The 21,739-nt window shown below is 41.2% G+C and overlaps 1 protein-coding gene across 1 annotated transcript in view; it reads right to left on the bottom strand.

Annotated features, from left to right (window-relative positions):
* The window catches only part of ARHGEF25 (Rho guanine nucleotide exchange factor 25), a 548,945-nt gene that overhangs the window by 215,410 nt on the left and 311,796 nt on the right, over positions 1-21,739 (bottom strand). The gene's annotated exons all lie outside the window — the stretch shown is intronic.

Below are 21,739 nucleotides of genomic sequence, written 5' to 3'. Positions count from 1 at the left end.
TGGAGGATTCCTGATCTTTACTCCTGGAAGAGGTAATGCCTAGAGTCATGTGACAACAGACTCAGGAAAGTAAAAAAGGGCTTTAGATTTATTTATTACAAGTATTTATATAGCGCCTGCAATTATACACAGCGCTTTACATTCGCTACAATATTGTACATTCACTTAGTCCCTCCCCTTAAGGAGCTTACAGTCTAAGGTTTCTAACTCATATTCACACATACACCTACCAGGGCCAATTTAAACAGAGCCAGTGAATCTACCAGCATGTCTTTGGAATGTGGGAGAAAACCAGAGTACCTAAAGAAAACCCATGCAGGCACAGGGAGATTATTATTTAAACTATGTAATTATGTAAACTCCAGGCAGACAGTGCCCTGGTTGGGGTTCAAACCAACAACTCTAGTGCTGCCAGGAAGAAGTGCTAACCACTTAGCCACTGTGCTGCCCAATTTAGATTTATTTTCTTAAGTTTTTGGGTGTCTAGGAGGAATGAAGGGGAATAATATTTACCCAGAGTTGGGATTTCTATCATATCATTAGCCAGCTAGCCTCCACTGTTCTACTGTTGGGCAGTGTGGTCTTGAATCACAGTTGGGGAATAACATTTAACCAGAGTTGTAATTTATAATAATTTTAGCCAGCCAGCCTCCACTGTTCTATTGTTAGGCGGTAAAGCTTTGCATCACAATAGACCAGGGGTCTCCAAACTGCGGCCCTTTGCTTGCCTTTATCTGGCCCTTGTGGCACTATCCCTCCCACTGATATAAGACACTCTTCTGCCATCTGACACAGACAATTGAGCACCATTTCTCCCACTGACACCACTAATGGAGCACTTTTCCTACCCCTAATACCAGATGTTTACTCCCATTGATGCCAGGAAAAGTTCCACTCCCGCTGGCCAAAGTCCGGCCCTCCTTGAGTCTGAAGGACAATAAACCGGCCCTTTGTTTAGAATGTTTGAAGACCCCTGCAACAGACCAACAGAGAAGCATGGGAAATAGAAGCGGGACAGCTAGAGCTTGTGAACACAAAAACAAAAACAAAAACAAAAAAAGAGTGCCTTGAATTTCTGACCTGTCTATCTTTCCTAAGAGTTATGTAAAATAACCTGCCGACCCTCTGCAACCTGCTTACTAATGCATCAGGTTTACTTTAAGCATCTGATGTCATAATAGTTTTCTACTCTATGCCATTGTAAATTCTTTCTTAAAAATAAACTCACCTGACAATGGCTGATGATCCAGAGAAGGAGTTTTATAATGTTGACAATGTGACAGTTTCAATATGATACCATTGCAGTAAGCCATTACTTTTTGACATAACACATCTTCTTGCAGCATGTCTGATTACTGTTGATGTCTATTTTACTCTGGTAGTCAAAGGTTTTAGTGGCTGTAAACATGGAAGATGAGTGGAAACGATTCTGTCAGGCAGTACAAAAACCACAGACACTAATCCACTATCATAAATCGACTACTGCAGTCAGCTCAGTTTAAAGATGATTACTAACTGGTATGTATGGATAACTACATAGCTCTCCCTGCTTTGCCTACTGAATAAACCTGCATGAACTCAAAGTTCCCTGCTGAAAGTATTGTTCAGAAACCTCCCTGTTCTAGCAGACTATTCCCATCAGACACAGCTCAACAAAGCGAGGTCAATGGTCACACAGTGTGTGCACTTTGATGAATATCAGGCAGTGCCTCCATTAGTGGCAGTGAAGGACAAAAAAATGTGATAAGTGGTAAAAGAGGCAAGGATTAAATATTGAAGATAAAGGAAGCACCAGCAGAAGAGTTAAAACAATGTGGAAGGCAGAAAGAGATTTATTTATGTGTCATTTGACTCCAGAGAGGATTAGGTTTGAGAATTACTTTTCCACTATCCCTTAGGACTCCTTGGCAGCTGATACAAACGTTGGCTGATTACCCTACTCAGAAGATGCACGTGTAAAAGAAAGAAATAGCAATATTTCGGACATGCTTAGCTATTTCTAGTCAATTCCAATTCTCAGACACTGTCAAAATGTTTGAAGGGGATATGCAATTAGCTGAATGAGACATACGTACATGAAGTGGAACCTTTTGTATTATGCTGCATCTAAAAGTTCTCTGCATTTTAATGATAGTTTACTATTCAACTTGTTCTTGTGCTTCAGTAATGATGGCAAGTTGAATCTAATTTAGGTACAGAAAACCCACTGGTTCGGTTCACAGGTGTCCTTTTGTTTAAATCTCCAGTTAGAATTCATCAAGGTTTGCTAGCTAGCAAATGACTGCCTGTAAAACTTCACTTCAAGATAAGAAGCAAACAAGACAACCGATGACAGAAAAAAGCCTCTCTGTGTTTTAAAATATATCTAAAACCAATAAACCAATGGATGGATGGAGTAGGGAGATTTTAAAACCTGTGGCAGTTTTCGTTTGCCCTCTGTGTCCCGTTGAGTAGAATTCCCTTTACTTCCTTAAAAACACAACAGGATGCGAGAGGAAATTACTCTAAAATGTGAGAAATGGCCTCTGCTGACAGCTTTCACCAGAACAAGTATTCCTTTTAGAAGTTTTCCCTTCTATTCCTGTTTTGGTGACAACATTACATTTTGGATTGCACATCATTTTCAGTCCTGGTGACAATGGTCATATTGACAAACAGGGAAAGTGGCAGTAAAAATAAGGATTCTAACACCGCCACAACTCTATCCAAAAGTTAAAAAAAAAAAGTCCAAAAAGTTTTGGCTTTTATCTTTTTTTTTACAGTTTTATCTTTCACTTGGTGCTTTGAGGATCATTATGGCTGGATTTATGCTATTTTGGTGTGTTAATGCTTGCATATTAAGTCCCGTGTTCATGAGCATTGTATTAAGGCAACCCATTCAGCCCTAAAAAAGTGCAAGCGCTATTTTTTTGTAATGCAGCACATCATAACATGAGATTTTGTGTACCAAAATGCAGGTGTGTAGGTAAGGTATGTTAGGGTGTCATTAAGAATGAATTGCACCACAGCGAACCAATCTGCACTGTTGTGAATCCAGCCTATACATATCTGGACGGAGTACCTACACTAATTAGACTTCTGAACCTTCCTTAGTTTAATGGTATGGGTTCATGGCTACATCCCCACCCAGAAGACCTACAGATAAGGTAGCCATCTGATCCAGTCAAAATCTGATACAAAGCAAGCAAGCTGGCAGATAAGGACCAACTGCACCAACACCTATGACTCTGCACCAAGCATAAAGGCATAGAATAGATGAGTGCCCCACAACACCAGGCTAATGTTTTATGGTAAAAGCAATATTTTTGTCTGCTCAAATTCATGGGTCTTCCAACTATAGTGATACCAGCTCTGTGCTCAGAAACATGAGCGGATGATACTTGTTTTGAGGGTAGGGCATACTGTAAAAGGAACATATTTGCAGCCTGTAGCAGATCAAATCATTTCTGATCATCATCACATCTGTCTTTGATAAGATCTTCATGGTCTTGGTTGATCCGACATGATATATCTCTAATACCGCTAACAGACACTGAACCACAACATACGCAGATCCCCTTACAAGGATGCAGAAGAATGGAGCCTGTCTTTGTAACTGTAAAGGTTCAGCTAGTTGTTTAGAGCTGCAGAAAATTATTTAAAAATATTGTAAAGCATTAACAAATACTGAATTTGAAAGCAGTATTTAGAAAGGAGCTTCATATACAGAGTGTGGAATGGTATATTATTTCAAGCTCACATAACTTCTGAATGAGAATGAGGGAGTTACAGGAGGCTATCCTTCTCTGGAACATTATCCGTAAAAAGAGGCAGCACTGCTGTCTGTTTAATATCCGTCTCTTATCACCTTACTATGTTCCCTGCTCAGCAGACAGAGACATAAATTCCAGACGCACTGCATGCAGCTAAAGCTCAGAGCTGGAACAGGAAGTGCACACAGTGGCTGCACATACTACATTCAGGGACCTTCCACTAACTGATAACACAACCAAGAAGTCTGCCATATTAGGCAGAACAAAAAACAAGGGTTGGAGATGTGAAATGACATAAACTAGCAGAAGGATATTTTTTTTCTCTTTTAAATTCGAAGAGCAACTTTAGGTAACAAGAAGAATTAAAGTGGACATTTACCCAAAAATGAAAGTTGCTCTGATTCTTCTCCCCATAGTCTCTATTTAAAGTGCATCTGTTTTTTTCTCGGGAAGCAATTACCTTTTTTCAGATGTCACCTAATCCCACTTCCTCAATCCTCTCTAGGTTAGGATGACGTCACCCCGGCCCACAGCCCACAGCTGCCTGGGATATCACACACCCCACTAGTCTGCAGCACCAGTCTCCTGCAATGCCCAAACTCCTGAATGTGCAATGTTGAGCCACCTGTGAGATAGTCACAGCCGATTCCCAAATTCAAGATGGTGGAGCTGGAGATCTCCAGCACTGAGAAAGGTCGATGCTAAGGAATGCCGTGGTGGACTTCATGGGCTGGTAAGTATCCTCTCTAGGTTAGGATGACGTCACCCCGGCCCACAGCCCACAGCTGCCTGGGATATCACACACCCCACTAGTCTGCAGCACCAGTCTCCTGCAATGCCCAAACTCCTGAATGTGCAATGTTGAGCCACCTGTGAGATAGTCGCAGCCAATTCCCAAATCCAAGATGGTGGAGCTGGAGATCCCCAGCACTGAGAAAGGTCGATGCTAAGGAATACCGTGGAGGACTTCATGGGCTGGTAAGTATCTGTTTCTTAAAAGTCAGCAGCTACAGTCTCAGCCCCCATTCCCCCAGGAGGCCTACAACATGTACATTTGGTTATGCTTAACTTTTTTTCAAGGTCATCAAGCCATTCACATGAATTACTGAGTCCGTTTTGGTTTTCTACTGGCAGTGGGCGGTCCTCAAGGATGTAGTCAATGACGTCAGTGCTGCTCTTTGCATGATTACATAGTGAACAAGGGGGAAAAGACCCATGACAACCCTCACTCACAATACTCATTCTGGGTTAAGTCATGCTTAACAAAGAGGAGCGCCTGCAGGGGACAACTCCAGATTAAAAAGGCAGTATTTACAAATTGAGGGTTTTTTTTTTTTTTCTCTTTCTTTTAATAACCTGATGGGGCTCCACTTTATTTATTTTTTAAAAAACTACTTTTGCACTTAGTTGGGCTTAATGCCAGTGAAATATTTTTCCTAGGTTTTATATAATTTCTTGCTGTCAAATTCCATAAGCATCAAAGGTGGTACGGCAGAGACTACAGCATTTTATGAGATTCTGCACTGTGCAACCACCCTTTCCTGCTCATATACAGTATACATGGTAGAAGCTACAGTAAGCTTAGCAAGAGGGTAGTGCTGGAACCCCCAAAGAAAAAACTGGCCTGCTTTTTCACAGGCTTAAATCCACTGCCATTCAAAAGAGGAGGACTAAAACAACTATCACGATACAATTAGTGGGACATTGGTTTGCCATTTTATAAATAACTTGACTGCAAAGATACTCTACTTTAAGAGCCACAAGAAGCTGCTATGCTGAATTTGCTAACACCTGTTTTTGTCATGTGTGCATTTCCTGACTATAGTAATATTTAGTAATATTACATATTGTCTCACCATAGATATTAGCAGTATACAGTGCAATGAATGTCACATTGTGGCCCAATATTTTATTCAGAGATTTCTGCTCAATGCACCATTGCTAATGTGTCCTGTGGCATCACTGTGGTCCTGGGAAACGTGGAAGCAAAAGTTTACGGCTATTCACATGGTATCATTCAGAGTCCATTCAGACTAGCAATACTTGTCAGATGACTTGGTCGCCTGACAAGTCGCGGTCGGTCGCTCGCCATTGAGTAGTACAGGACCCGTTCTAATAGGACTTAGAAAAAAAGTCCTGTACTACTTTGGGGCGACCTGGAGGCGACTTGCATTGACTTCAATTATATGAAGTCCTTCACAGGTCGCCCCACAAAGTCATGTCGCAACCAGTCTAAATGGGCTCTTACAGTTTCATTTACACAGTTACGATTACATTAACTAATATTGGCACTGATCACATTAGATATATTAAAGTATATCAACTGCCTAATCAAAAATGTAATATATTGCAATTTACCAGTTGGTTGCATTTTTTTTCTTTTTTAAGGTTCAACCATTTTTAGAAACATAGAAACATAGAATGTGTCGGCAGATAAGAACCATTTGGCCCATCTAGTCTGCCCAATATATCTGAATCCTATGAATAGTCCCTGGCCCTATCTTATATGAAGGATAGCCTTATGCCTATCACATGCATGCTTAAACTCCTTCACTGTATTTGCAGCTACCACTTCTGCAGGAAGGTTATTCCATGCATCCACTACTCTCTCAGTAAAGTAATACTTCCTCATATTACTTTTAAACCTTTGCCCCTCTAATTTAAAACTGTGTCCTCTTGTGATAGTTTTTCTTCTTTTAAATATGCTCTCCTCCTTTACCGAGTTGATTCCCTTTATGTATTTAAAAGTTTCTATCATATCCCCTCTGTCTCTTCTTTCTTCCAAGCTATACATGTTAAGGTCCTTTAACCTTTCCTGGTAAGTTTTTTCCTGCAATCCATGTACTAGTTTAGTAGCTCTTCTCTGAACTCTCTCTAGAGTATCTATATCCTTCTGGAGATATGGCCGCCAGTACTGCGCACAATACTCCAAGTGAGGTCTCACCAGTGTTCTGTACAGCGGCATAAGCACTTCTCTCTTTCTACTGCTTATACCTCTCCCTATACATCCAAGCATTCTGCTGGCATTTCGTGCTGCTCTATTACATTGTCTTCCCACCTTTAAGTCTTCTGAAATAATTACTCCTAAATCCCTTTCCTCAGATACTGAGGTCAGGACTGTGTCAAATATTCTATATTCTGCCCTTGGGTTTTTACGCCCCAGGTGCATTATCTTGCACTTATCCACATTAAATTTCAGTTGCCAGAGTTCTGACCATTCTTCTAGTTTTCCTAAATCCTTTTCCATTTGGCGTTTCCCTCCAGGAACATCAACCCTGTTACATATCTTTGTGTCATCAGCAAAAAGACAAACCTTACCATCGAGGCCTTTTGCAATATCACTTATGAAGATGTTAAACAAAATTGGTCCCAGTACAGATCCCTGAGGTACCCCACTAGTAACATGACCTTGTTCTGAATGTTCTCCATTGACTACAACCCTCTGTTGTCTGTCACTCAGCCACTGCCTAATCCACTCAACAATATGGGAGTCCATGCTCAATGACTGCAGTTTATTGATAAGTCTTCTATGTGGGACAGTGTTTATTGATAAGTCTTCTTATGTGGGACAAGTATTCAATGGGAAGGATTCATCCATCCACATCGAGTGTGTGGATGGGGAAACAGGTTTTTTTTCCTTCCCCCTGGTTGAACAAAAAAAATAAATGACTAATGTATTTGCTGCCTAACTATTGACTTGGTGTCAGCAATGGAAAGAGTAGATGTTTCTATACCTTTCCAATAGTTTGCTTGGCAGCTGTGAGAACATGGGTCAATATATAGACCTGGATCAAGTGAGGGCCAGACAGCTTCATATTCAAGAGGGAATATTTGGGGTGGAAGAAGTTTGGTCTCAAGTATTTTGGCGACTGTCTGGGTACATAATGGGTGATCCTAACAGACACCATATACCACTATTTCTTTTTTTTTCTGCAAGTTTTTTTTTATTTTTATCTGGAAATCCTTCAGATTACACTTTCTGTCCTTTCATGTCTATATTTTTTCTCCATGATATCTATTGTATGGGGACAGCCATAGTGGATTGATGAGACTAGTAGTTTACAAAATAGGGATACAATTCTTTTTGGTTTCTTTTAAGCTCGCAGGAAGTAAAAAAAATGTTGCATCCAAGATCAACAAGTATTTTCTGTACTTGCTCAAAATGTTCTTCAAGTGGTTCTAACGGTATAAAGCTATTTACCCTATTGCATTCTTTTGCATGAAGTTAAAAACCTTCCAGTATCAGCTCCCCCCTAAAAACTTACCTGGCTCCTCTTTCGATCCAGCATTGTGCGTGGGAGCAGCATTGCTGCTCTCTCTCCCTTCCTCCTCAGAGGCACATTGGCTATTGACTCTCACTTCTGTTAATCAAATACTGTGAGGAGGGAGCTGGGGCTGGGGCCAAGCCATACTGTGTGTGTCTATGGACACAGAGCCCGACTCCAGATCGAGCCCGCACATCTGCCCCCATAGCAAGCGTTTGCTATGGGGGCAGACACAGAAAAGGAGGAGCCTAGAGCACCGGTGGGGGACCCCAGAAGAGGAGGTTTGGGACCAATCAGTGCAAAACCATTGCACAGAGCAGGTAAGTATAACAGGATTGTTATTTTAATTAAAAAATCTGAGACTTTACAATCACTTTAACCAAAAAACTGATAATGAATGCAGCCACTACATCTAAGGATTGGTAAACTGCAATATTTTGGCTTTTTGGCTTTGATAGGTGTTATTGCAGTGCCAGGTAATAAATGATACAATAGTGAAAAAGGGTGAATATATTGCGCTTAAACACTTAAAACACAACCAAAAAAGTGCTTGTGTGCATAAACATATAAATAAATAAATATATATATACTAGTGAATAAATATATATGAATAAATAGATAAATAAATATATATGTTGTGAAAAAGTCCTTAGTGAAATATATCAACAGTCCTTAAAAGTGCCCAGTGCAATACGGATCTCTCAGCAATGACTGAAAATCACTTTAGCTTCAAGTGAGGGACCTCCACCATAGGGACTTTCTCCACCCAGTGCTCAGGGTAAATACTTCTTACCGAAGCTGGTGGACCCCTTAATTACAGGGGGTCTGAAACAGCATATAAGGTCCACAAATGCCTCCAAGCTATCCTTCAGGTCCCTTAATATGGCTCAGCTCGCACAAGGAACTCCAAGTATTTCCAGGGTGGTATGGTATGGGGAAAAAGATAAGGAAACTCCGATAGTGTAGTATGTTCTAATATTGGGGTTTATTAATAGAAATGCACTTACTCAAACATCATATACAGAATGCCTTCATGGGGTAAATGCAGCATGGGTTCGGTGTACGGGACTCTACTCTGTTCCTGCGTATCACCAACCCGGAACTCCACGGTCTCACGTTCCCGACGCACGTTTCGTCAGACGCGCTGACGTCATCAGGGGATCATCCGGGTTACCAATTCGTTATTTATATAATAAATGATACAACTCTAATTCCAATTTCACTTCTAAATTCTTTTGCAAATTCCTGTGATAAATCCACGCTGTTAAAGCTATATATAAAAATAACCAAAGCCAAAATCTACTGGATTATAGTAACCCTTTGTAAAATAAAACATAAAAGAAAAAAAGAGATACCTTTAGCAATCCAGTTACGAGTGTGCCTGTGAAATGATCCCGGGTAGTGAACTGTATAGCCAGTCATCTTTAATTTGGTCTCACCTTTTTCATGAAAAAGTTTAACATTATGTAATGTGGCAGCTGTACTATAGAAGAATGTAAAGCTGGTCTTACACCCTTCCTTCTGAATTCTTCTTCTACTTAACTATGTATGCTATGAACAATCCCTAGGATTTATACATCTCTATTTTATGGTTATCGTTGTCATTAAGAAATACTCATTACTAATGTCTATATTTGTGATCTTACAGTACACAGTAAAGCAACCCGTCTTGTACCCGATTAGCTCAAATCCCTACACTGTCTGTGCATTATGTACTTTGGACCGCCAGGATCCCTAGTTAAAGTACATTTGATAACTATAGTTAAGCAGTGGAAAATGGAAATAATTAATCCTACGCATGCCAGCAAATCCCTGGGCATCACAGCACATTACATCACCATCTTTCTATATATACACACACAACTCCTTTCCTAAACCAATTAAAGACTAAAATATTATCTAGATATAAATTAAGAGCTACCCCTTAGGTGCCATAATCCTAGTAATATACAAAGAAAAGAGAAAATGAATGGTACAACAAAACGTTGTCCAAGCATCTGTTGGCGGACTTTATGGGCACATACTGAGTGAACACACTTATTGATTTAAAAAAATTACTTTAATAGTTAAGAAAGTTTTAAAAGAAAACAAAAAGCACTATGCAAATGTTGACATATATATAGTTTCTTATACATTCAAAGTTGATATGCAGGCATTCTTGGCAATAGGTGAGGATTGTGGTTGTTATACCAATCTGATATAGTCAACGCGTTTCGCATTTGCGCTTCATCAGGACCTCAGATGATAAAATGACCTCTCCTCAAGATGCAGTGCACGATACCGTACGACCGGGGGCTGAGCTCAATGGCTGAGCACCTCAGACCACGACCACCTTGAACTATATTTGATGGATATGGGAACAGGTAGGACGGCTGGATGGAGAATGATATGTGGATCGCCTGAGCGTCTTACACAAATGACTTGTATTCTAGGAAATTGGGTAGACTCTCATCCAACTGGTAGTAGTAAAACTACTGGAATATGAATGTGGACGTAATAGCATCACAAATCGATCTGTTTTACTACTACCAGTTGGATGAGAGTCTACCCAATTTCCTAGAATAACAAGATATCAGAGACTATCTATAACAGTGACATCTTTTTGTCTGATGTATAAGAATACAAGTCATTTGTGTAAGACGCTCAGGCGATCCACATATCATTCTCCATCCAGCCGTCCTACCTGTTCCCATATCCATCAAATATAGTTCAAGGTGGTCGTGGTCTGAGGTGCTCAGCCATTGAGCTCAGCCCCCGGTCGTACGGTATCGTGCACTGCATCTTGAGGAGAGGTCATTTTATCATCTGAGGTCCTGATGAAGCGCAAATGCGAAACGCGTTGACTATATCAGATTGGTATAACAACCACAATCCTCACCTATTGCCAAGAATGCCTGCATATCAACTTTGAATGTATAAGAAACTATATATATGTCAACATTTGCATAGTGCTTTTTGTTTTCTTTTAAAACTTTCTTAACTATTAAAGTAATTTTTTTAAATCAATAAGTGTGTTCACTCAGTATGTGCCCATAAAGTCCGCCAACAGATGCTTGGACAACGTTTTGTTGTACCATTCATTTTCTCTTTTCTTTAAAATATTATCTAGTTTCTACAGTAAGGGGTGAACTTTTTAGACTAAATTCCCTACAAATAACTGTACTTCTCTCTATACAAAAGTCATTTAAAGTGTATGCAAACCCCAACAAGAGACTTCTCTTCCTTTTAATCTGCTAAATTTACAGTTGGAAACATTTTGTTATATTGGTTTTATAAGTGCTTAAAAATTACAGTTCACCCGGTCAGAAATTCAGAATTGTCCTGCTACCTGTTCACCCTGTGTTGTCTCAAGGAGTCTAATCGGCCACCCCATTTCTTATCTACAAAACACTTCCCCCCATGTTGTGGAGATGAGGAGGTGGGAAGATATACTGTAGTTTAGCAAAAGATAGCTGGGCAGGGCTGACACCATTTCCTAGCATGTCAGTCAAAAAAAGACACCGTGTTATCAACCCACAACAAGAAAACTAGGAGGTGAGTGCATTTCTGCCAGGATAAAAGGACATTTTTCTGTATTTCAAGGGTCTTTATAAAAAAAAAAAAAAAAAAAAAAAAAAGGCAATGTGCATGTATTGCAGAGGTGTACTGCAAAAACTGTATATGTTTTCTTTAAACTTTGCCCTAACATACACTTTAATAGCAATATCTATGTATTTATATTGTAAGGGCTGCGTAAACTGTTGGCGCTATATAAATCCTATATGACAGTAATATTTTAAAGGAGCATCAAACCAACAACAGGCTCAGATCCGAAAGGGACACTCCTCCTCTGAGAAACGTTCTTTTAATAATTACACTGCTTGTAACACGATCAGTGAAAAGGGAAGAATCCTTTGACTGGTCAGAATCTGCCCCATTCACAAACAGCTACAGGCAGTGAAAGAACATTTCCCAATGGAGTGTCTTCTTTGGATTGCCTTAGGGCAGGGGTGTACACACAGGGGTCGTAGACCTGGTTCCATGCTCCAGGGATCCGTGCTGCCCCCCTGTTCGCCGGGAAAGGAAGGTGGCGCAGGCAGAGGCATGTAGAGGAACCGATCCCTCTATGTTGCCTCTGAATACCTGCTTCTCCTCTCCCTTCTGCAGGAAGGTGGCCCACAGTGGAACCAAAATAAAGGGTTCCATGATATAAGTAAACGGCCCCAGGATTAGTGGGAAGGGCTCCAGTTGGGAGCCCTTCATGGTTTCTTGCATCGGGGCCCTGAATGTTCTAGTTACGCCTGTGTCTTAAGGGCTTGTTCACACCAGAACGTGGTCCGGGAAACCTACATTCCATGCGCGTTTTCTGCACTGTGTTCAAAATACACTGGGTGTGCGATCTTCTGCAGCTTTCAATATATTTCTAATGACACTCTAAATGCAAATTGCAAATGCAGTGTGCCGCAAATACCAGGCGATCCGTGGTGGTGCTTTTTTTTTTTTTAAAGTAGTGCATGCACTAAATTTGGTGCGATCCAGTCCAGTCGAATGATTGGGCAGCAAATTGCACTGCAATGAGTTGCACAGGAATCACACAGGTATGAGGACCGCGTTACTGAGCAATTCTGGGGTAAACTGTGGCCCTTAGTGCAGCTGAGGGGACCTGAAGCTGTTAACTGCCACAGCGCTTGAAGTTCAGTGGCAGGAAGAGGACAGGACAGCCATGCAGTGATGATTTCTACAGAATTCAGCAGCCTGCACTTCATGGGACTTACTTCAATACAGGTAAGTAATGTAACTAAAGCCGTAGAGTAAAAAAATGTTTCGCTAAACTTCAGCTTTAAAGCATTTGTTACTCCAACATTTCATATTCCTGATATGTGTCTGCTGTACCATGTACTTGTATGAGAAAGTACCCTGTTCTCCTTGTATTGCTTTCATTGTGTGAAATCCCTGGTGTTCTAGCCAGTTCCTCTGCTTTCCAATAAAAACTGACCACACTAAGGAGGAGAGTACACCGTGGTCAGTTCTCTAGCTCTGCTGGGAGCTCAGTGTACTCCTCTCAGACTTGTCCTGACACGCCCCTGCTGCACAGCCATTTACTGGGAAGCTCAGTGTGCTGCTGCTTCTCCTCCCCCAGCTCTTATGCAGGTGAGAAAAGAAGGAATGTGATCACAAAAAAGGAACAAAAAAGGTATTTATATATTTTTTTTAAATATCTTTACACAAATGTTCTGCCTTTCATTTCTAATTTTAAATTGAAAGGGTTGGTTTACAAGGTGATCGTTTACAATTACTTAAAGGGCTAAACTGTACTGTCCTGTAAAAGGGCTAAACTGTACTTTAAGCTTTAATGATGAACTGAGGCATACTGTTATTCCAAAACAAAGGAAACTGATGTCAACAGAATTTATATTGGTGGAAATAAAAATGCATCTCTCAGTATGTTACATCCTGATCAAAGACAATTATCAGCACATCGCAGCTGGTAATTGTGAAATGCAAGCTAAAAAGAGAAAATCCTCTCATTCTTCAACACTTGCAAAGGATACAAAGTCTATGTGTTATGTAATAAAAAGGATAGTTGATTGTTTCATGTTACCCGACCAAAAATACAGTATGACAAGAAATAGAAAAAATAAGGTAGTGATAGAAAGTGGCCCAAGACTAAAAACATTTTATAACTACAGAGGTAATGATGGAGCTCAGCCAATGCTAAATTCAATATTGAACCTTGAACCAATGTTGTATTAATCAAGTTTTACCACTACAAGAGGATTGCACGAAGTTTAGTTTGGTAACATTTGAAATGCAATAAATGAAAAGAATACTTGTGTATTTGTTGCACAGATAATTTACATTGTACTGAAAGAAATTAGCAGGGCTACCATTGCTGATCTCCTGAAGATCCTAGTCTGTCTTTCTCTGGCTTCAATACTTGTTCAGGGTCAGTAAAATACAAATCACCAGAACTTGTTGGACCACAGTCCATGGACTTTAATAACTCTTTGAACGTCCATGGACTGCGGTCCAAAAGTAGTATTTCGGGACGTGGCACCTTTGTACATTTATGGTTGACGAGTGTCCATAGTTCCACCAGTGGCTGTCAACGGGTCTGTGGTAGTGAGCCCTTATAGATCCCCAGCTCCGGATTCCCCAGGGCGCGGAGTTTAACCCCCAGCCTGCTTCTTCACCAGGGCCCCTGATGGTGGGGATGGACTTGCAGCAGACTGGAACCAGGTCTCGGCCCCCAGGAAAGCCCAGCTGAGAATGTGGAGACCGATGGCGTGTGCAGGGTAAACAAGAGACTATAAGGAGATCCAAGAGACAAGCCGAGGTCAGGACAGGCAGCAGACGAACATAGATGAAGAAGCGAAGCCGGGTCGGTACACAGGAGATCAGATACAATAGCCAAGGGATACATGGATGGGAGCTCAGAGAACAGCGAAGTTGCTCAAGCAAGAAACAGTGCACTGAGCATGTGTATATATAGGGAAGCAAACAGGGAGGTGACCCAGGAAGTAATTGACAGGAAAAGGATATAACCCACAGTGGAGCAGGCGACGCCCATAGGAAACAGAGAAGCCCAAACACCACATGTGAAGGGAGGCAAAACAGAAGCACTGCAGCAAGGAGGTAAGAATATACAGACAAAACTATAGGCTAACTTGTGACAGTGGCTACTTAGGGTCAGTAAAAGGAAGGTCAGCATTGGCCATCTCTATACTGTTCTCATTACAGATTGTCTTCAAATTTTGTGCAAAATTCCAAAAACTCAAAATCACAAATCAACTATAAGGCCTAATGCCCATGAACACTTCCAGGCATTGGAAATCATTTCTAGGCATACTTCTGTGCCCAGAAGAGACAGCGGCAAAGTGCAGTTACCTATTATAAATATACAGTATTTATATAGCGCCAACAGTTTGCGCAGAACTTTACATGGGGCAGACAGTACAGTTACAATACAATTCAATACAGGAAGAATCAGAAGGCCCGGCTCATTAGAGCTTACAATCTAGAAGCCCATAGTAACAAATGGCTGTATGCCAGCTGTACACAGGTTTACAGTATGCTTGCATAAACTCAGGTGTGGAAGTAAATCCCCAAACGCACATAAGCAGTACTCAGGGATTTGCGCCAGTGCGCACATTTACATGGCATATACCCATTTACAGCCATTCATAACTATAGGCGGCTGTATGCTGGAGCTGTCCCTCTTGGCATGGAAATCTGCCTGTGGTTTACACTGGACGCCTGAATGCATCTGTGTAAATGAGGCCCAACAGGCTTATTTAATAAAAAAGAGAAAGATGCACAGTGTAGTAACTCCTGTAGTGGATCAGTATCTAACTATTAATTCAATTTTGATTGGTTGCTGTATGTTACTGTACTTGGCATGGTTTATAAAATAGAGGCAAATCACAAACCACAGAACAATGTGCTTCTGATCACACACAATGCAATGAGGCAGACCAGCAGGGACAGGAGGAGGGCCATCAAGATGAATACAATTATGTCCAGGAAGTCCCTCCTCCATCAACCTCTGCCCAATCTGATATAAACAATTATGAAATTGGCTCTTATAACTGGAGGCAGATTGATCTTAGGGCACACTAAAGGCATGCCTATCGGTACTACTGTAAGAGGGACACCAGGTCTAAGGACCCTCAGCGCCTCCCCCACTCCTAATCTTCATTTATATTAAATCTTTAAGCATAGAAAGATAGAGACTGCTGGCCACTCTTTTTGAAAAAGCTAGTAACCTGGCTGTTTTGCTGAATCATTGACTGCACTGGTTTCCAAGTCATGGATCTGAAACCAGAAAGCATGTAGACCGGTGCAGTCTGTTTTCTCCACTACAGGTGTTTCTCAACTGCAGTGGTTCTGCAGCTGGAAATGTCTTGGTCTAATCAGACTACAAGACATGGTTCCAGTAATCCATGTCCTTAGTCAGCTTGTCTTTAGCAAACTGTTTGCGGGTTTTCTTGTGCAACATCTTAAGAAGAGGCTTCCTTCTGGGACGACTGCCATGCAGACCAATTTGATGCAGTGTGTGGCGTATGGTTTGAGCACTGACAGGCTGACCCCCCCCCCCCCCCCCAACCCTTCAACCTCTGCAGCAATGCTGGCAGCATTTATATGTCTATTTTCCAAAGACAACCTCTGGAGCATGTGCACTCAACTTCTTTGGTCGACCATGGTGAGGCCTGTTCTGAGTGGAACCTGTCCTGTTACTGTCCAGCACAGTGGTCTTGGCCACTGTGCTGCAGCTCAGTTTCAGGGATTTGGCAATCTTCTTATAGCCTAGGCCATCTTTATGAAGAGCAACAATTCTTTTTTCTAGATCCTCAGAGAGATCTTTGCCATAAGGTGCCATGTTGAACTTCCAGTGACCAGTAGGAGAGAGTGAGACCGATAACACCAAATTTACCACACCTGCTCCCCATTCATACCTGAGACCTTGTAACACTAATGAGTCACATGACACCAGGGAGGGAAAATGGCTAATTGGGCCCAATTTGGACATTTTCACTTAGAGGTGTACTCACTTTTGGTGCCAGCATTTTAGACATGAATGGCGGTGTGTTGAGTTATTTTAAGGGGACACCAAATTTACACTGTTACACAAGCTGCACACTCACTACTTTACATTGTAGCAAACTGTAATTTCTTCAGTTTTATCATGAAAAGATATAATAAAAGATTTGCAAAAAATGTGAGAGGTGTACTCATTCTTTGTGAGATACTGTGTATATATATATATATATATATATATATATATATATATATATATTTGTCTTTTTTTTATTTGTTTATAGCGCGAAAAATAAAAAAAAACGCAGTGGTGATCATATATCCCCAAAAGAAAGCTCTGTTTGTGGGGAGGAATAAATCTTCAGGAGGTCAAGGGGGTAAAGTATAAGAATGGAAAGGTTGGCGTGAATGGTAAATATTTTTTTAAACAATGGCTTCCATCATCAATGAAAACACTAGTATAACAAACTTTCCTCATCTGTGAGTAACAAACATCATTCAATTTCATTTCAGTGAATTTATGTGATTTTCTGAATACTTCACACAGAATCATTTGGTAGGTTTATACCAAGCTGCAATACATCGTACACTTTGTTCTCATCCAGTCGACAACTAGAAGAATCAGTTGCCATGCCTACGCACCACAATATAGCAAAAGGTAATAATGACAAGTACGAGCACCCAGTATGTTACACTTGCCTACAATAGGCCAACATTTTATATTTATAGTATTATCTATTTCCTGGGTAGATAGAAATGTTTAGAGGCTTCAAGAAGCTCAAACTAAGGTCAGTCATTGACCTGTGATAGCTGTGAAGTGAAAACAGTAGCAAGACTGTGTAAGTTAAAGTAACATTAAACCTTTGGGGGGGTTTTTTTGCATTAAAACAACAAGCATATTATACTTACCTGCTCTGTGCTATGGTTTTGCACAGAGCATCCCCTATCCTGTTCTTCTGGGGTCCCCCACCGGTGCACCTGGCTCTTCGGCACGAGCCCCCATAGGAAGTGAGCTTGCTCCCAAGCCACTTTGTCTGCATCCATTTACACAGACTGTGGAACTCAGCCCCGCCCCCCTTGTCACAGAATTTGATTGACAGCAGCGGGAGCCAATGGCTCCCACTGCTATCAATCTGTCCAATGTGGAGGGAGAGAGCGGAGAGAGACGCTGCTCTCATGCACATCACTGGATTGAAATCGGACTCAAGTATTAGGGGGGGCAGGGGGGGACACATGCAGCACAGAAGGTTGTTTTACCTTCATGCAAACTGATCACACCTGATATACTGGTGGCGATCTCATTTCTTGAGACCCTAACATGCTAGGACAATACAAATATCTCCCAAATTACCCCCTTTTCTAAAGTAAACCGCCCAAGGTATTTAGTAAAATGCATGGCGAGTTTTTTGAAGTTGTAATTTTTCCCACAATTCTATGGACAATTAAGAAATAAATTATTTTTGTTTTTTACAAAAATGTCATATTAACTAGTTATTTCTCACACATGGCATAGGCATACTTGCAACTACACCCCAAAATGCATTCTGCTATTCCTTCTGAGTATGGCGATACCACATGTGGGAGACTTTTTCACAGCCTAGCCACATTGAAAGGTACAACATCCAAGGAGCACCTTCAGGCATTATCCACTTTAGGACTAGGCCTTCTTCCGATACTTTTTATTTACAAGTAAAAACCTGTATTTTTGCTAGAAAATTACTTAGAACCCCCAAACAATATATATATTGTAGCAGAGGACCTGGAGAGTAAAATAGTGTGTTTTGCAAAGTTTTATGTCACACGATATTTGCACATCAGTTTTCTTAACTCAATTTTTACACACTAACGCTTTACATTTTGTATTTATTGGTGGGACTCAAGTGCACTAACAGATGTTTTTATGCACTTGCACACTTTGACAGATGTTGATTGTCGGTGCATCGGAGGGGACACTGACAGATGTTGCAATGGAACACTTTTGCAGATGTTTTTGTGCACTGCTACAGATGTTGATGGGACACGTACACTGTGACAGATGTTTTGTGCACTGGTACAGATGTTCATGGGGATACCTGGACAGGAACAGTGGTGCTTGGTGTACTGTGTGGCATGGCTGTGCGATCTGTGACAGCTCTGTGAGAGCTGTGAGCACATGCTGCAGCACCCAACCCCATCCCCCCCCCTCCATCCCCGCACTGAGCTCAGCAGGGAGAACTGACACAGAGACACATGTCTCTGTTTACACTATGAAGGATGTGATTGGACACACAGCCATCACATGATCGGGAGGGCCAATCACAGCGCACATATCCCGGTCTGTGTTTGGCTGTGTCAGAAGATCACAGCCAACACAGGGCTGTGCGGCCACATGCGGGCACCCATTCTGAGCCGACGTACAGGTACATTGGCTCAGAAGGGGCGAAGCCCCCACCCTGCCATTTAAGTACAGTGGGTGAGTGGGAAGCGGTTAAGGAACATGCAACCGCACCCATACAGCTGTCAAATTGGGACCAACAGTCGTGTCTGTGAAGCCACTGTGTCACTGTCCCAATAGAAATGAATAGAACCGCCTGCATGCGGAGGCACTGAATACCTATGCATCCCATGGTGGCAAAGACGATCCTTGGCACAGAAGTACGGATAGGTACGCCGATGTGAAAGAGAGGTTTATTAAACAGCAATGTCACTAAATGTGAACTGAGTGCGCCCATGATCGCTCACTAATCCAAATGATTTTGAATCCTCATAGAGAAAAATCTAAAATAAATTAAATCTAAAAAAATAATGCTGTACTGGGGGGGGGGGGGTTACGTTCCCCTGACCCCTGCGCTCTGTGTGTTACACTCCTCTGACCTCTGCACCTTGTGTGTTACAAACTCCTAACCCATGCACTCTGTATGATACACACTGCACTAAGGAGGTGGGAGGGAGTTTATTACACAGCAAAACCACTGCAAGTAAATTTGGTGCACCCAAGATGGAGGAGTTCCCAGGAAGAAAAGCACTACAGAAACACATGAAAAAAGCCGCGTTTTGCATAGGCACGGCAACCTATTCATTTGAATAGGCTGCTGTGCCTCCTGAAACGCAGGGAAAAGGTCCCTTCAGCAGTGCAGTGCAGTTCCCAGTGCAGGTGTGATTTCCAGTGCATAAGGGGTGCCTTCAGGATTAATGGCACACACATGCATCCAGCACATTGTGGATGGTTGCGGCTGTGGGAACAAGTGCAGACCCGCAGCAGGAATCGCACATGTGAACCTAGCTTAAACCGATATGGCAAACTGGTTCTTATTGAACCAGTGCTTATTGAACCATATGCAGCCCGCAGGTGTTTAAAGATAAATTAATTATTGGTGCTCCAAGCAATTCTCAAACAGATGAATTAGTTGCATTTTTTACTATAATTTTACTTCTATAGTGCCATAATCTTTTTCTGGAATTGAGTAGGTGCTTCCATCATTAGATGTAATGTGGTCTTCCTGAAGATTTAGCCTCCTAAATCTGACCCATTCTTCCACCTGAGTTTGCCATGCCTGGTTTGGTATATGTAAACCCTAACAAAGAATTTCCCTTATTTGCTCCTGTTTGTTCTCTTAAAGTAATGCATTGCATATTAGCACATTATGGCATACTTACTTTAAAACGAAGCCCTTCAGGGGCGCACACTGTCACCGTTGACAGAGCTTTCATCTTCACCTGGTCTTCCTTCTAGGTTCGCCGTCTCCGGCTATTTAAATGGCCGATCCGCGATGACATCACTCGGGAGTCACAGCCGCGGCACTGAGCTCTGAAGGGACAGCGTGAGTATGCCGTCCCTTCTGAGTGCATGGGCAGGGGCAAGTTTAGGAGATATTCACTGTACCTACAGGTAAGCCTTACTATAGGCTTACCTGTGGGTCCAAGATAAAAATTGGACCTAACTACCACTTTAAGTAAACCTGTCATAAGGGAACCATGGCCATTGCTGGCCTTCTTCTTAAGATGCTAGAAGGAGCTTTTTTGATTCCCCTTTGGCACCAACACTTTCTAAGATACTAACCTGAAACAAGCATGGAGATCAGGAAAGTCAAAAGTCCATGGCAGCAAACTTGTTACTAGTCAATGATTTACAATACTAAAACCAGGGGGTTAGCACAAGAGCCAGGCAACTTGCATTATAATACTGAAGCCAGGGGGTTAGCCTAACAGGCAGACAAGGAGCATTTTAATAAAAAGAAAAAAAAGAACAGCAATGGCCGCCTTCATATTTCTTTTATGACAAGCATTTGACGCACACAACCCTTTACAAAATCCAGTGTTAATACTTTATGAATGAACCCTAACATGTGGCTCGTTACCCAATCAGTTCATTGTGTTTTTGAACAACAATAACTAATTACAGATAGCTCTGTAATATGTATATAAATGTAAATGTATATAGACTAGAATGTATTTATATAGCTAATTAATTATTTACTGTACAGTGTATATATATATACAGTAATCCCCCGCTACATCGCGGTTCAGTTTTTGCGGTCCCAGTAATTCGCGGTTTTTTTTGTAATGTTATTTTACTATATAAATCATTAAAAATGAAATATTTTTGTGTTTTCCATAGCTCTTGCTATGTCTCTTAGTATCTTTTATGTGTTTAAATGAGTTTCTATTGTTTTAAAAGTGTGTTTAAAGACCTTAAAATGCTTCTACACGTACAGTGACAGTAAAAAAACATGCCTACAATGCATTTTAATAGGGTTTTTCTATTTCGCGGAATTTCACTTTTCGCGGCTGGGTCCGGAACGTAACCCCCGCAATGGAGGGGGGTTTACTGTATATATATATATATATACACACATACACAGTATACATTTCAAAAATTTATATAGACTGTTTTGTAGGTACTATAGGTAGTTCTATACGATTTATTATTTACTAAAAGGACTGACATGAAGGGATGTGCATGGCTGTACTGGGATACATAGTTGTACATGCATATACACTTATACAGCAAATGTTTTATTCTTGAAATATGCCTGTATGCTATACGAGTGCTTATACTAGTATCGCTATACACCCAGCTAAAGCTGTGCACAGCCATGCATGTGTTTGGGCAGCTGTACTCCAGGGCTTCCCAGCAGGGTTAATTTTTTACTAAATTTTAACTAAAACGTTTTCGTCTACTAAATTAACACAATTTTAGTCGACCAAAATACAACTAAAACTAAA

The sequence above is a fragment of the Pelophylax lessonae genome (genome assembly GCF_965119305.1).
Source record: "Pelophylax lessonae genome assembly, chromosome: 2".
Classification (NCBI taxonomy): Eukaryota; Metazoa; Chordata; class Amphibia; order Anura; family Ranidae; genus Pelophylax; species Pelophylax lessonae.
Note: the sequence above shows the minus strand (reverse complement) of the source record. Positions and strands in the feature narration are given on the sequence as shown.